We start from the raw sequence: 548 nt of genomic DNA, 5'->3' as shown, positions 1-548 counted from the left end.
ACAGACACACAGACAGACAGACAGAAAAAGTTTTTTCCGACCAGACGGAGTAATAGGCTTCGCTAATCGCTCAGCCAATAAAACTATAATAAAAGATGGATACAGATCCGAGCAAGATTTTCACGCCGCGAGCGTGAATAGAGATGTTTTGGTAACAGTGGACATTAGGCAACAGCCAACAACAGGCCGCCGTGGCGCTATGCCATTCTTCTAAGCCGAAACAACTTTAGAGCTAGCGTGATTTTCACGCTTCCGGAGTAAAAATCACGCTGCTAGCAGACGCTTCCATGAAAATCACGCTGCTACCAGACGATTGCATGAAATTCACGCCGGAAGCGTAAAAAGTCACGTTAGCTCTACAGCTGATTCAGCTGAAAGGAATAGAACAAAAATCGTCGGGCCGGTCGGGCGCGGGGAGGAGCGGGGTACTGCCCCCACCCTGCCCCACTCCTCCCCGTTCAGAATAGCTCAATCGGACCACCCAAACGTTCAATCTGTGCTAATAAATCATCTCCGAACACATATTAATGCAGCCACAAAGCTACAAA

General features: G+C 48.4%; 1 long non-coding RNA gene across 1 annotated transcript in view; it reads right to left on the bottom strand.

Annotated features, from left to right (window-relative positions):
• LOC127749460 (uncharacterized) overlaps positions 1 to 548 on the bottom strand; it is a 25,053-nt gene that overhangs the window by 23,576 nt on the left and 929 nt on the right. The window lies entirely within an intron of this gene.

Source organism: Frankliniella occidentalis, unplaced genomic scaffold (assembly GCF_000697945.3).
Source record: "Frankliniella occidentalis isolate FOCC.00 unplaced genomic scaffold, Focc_3.1 Scaffold55, whole genome shotgun sequence".
In the NCBI taxonomy this organism is placed as follows: Eukaryota; Metazoa; Arthropoda; class Insecta; order Thysanoptera; family Thripidae; genus Frankliniella; species Frankliniella occidentalis.
This window is presented reverse-complemented; position numbering and strand designations above follow the sequence as displayed.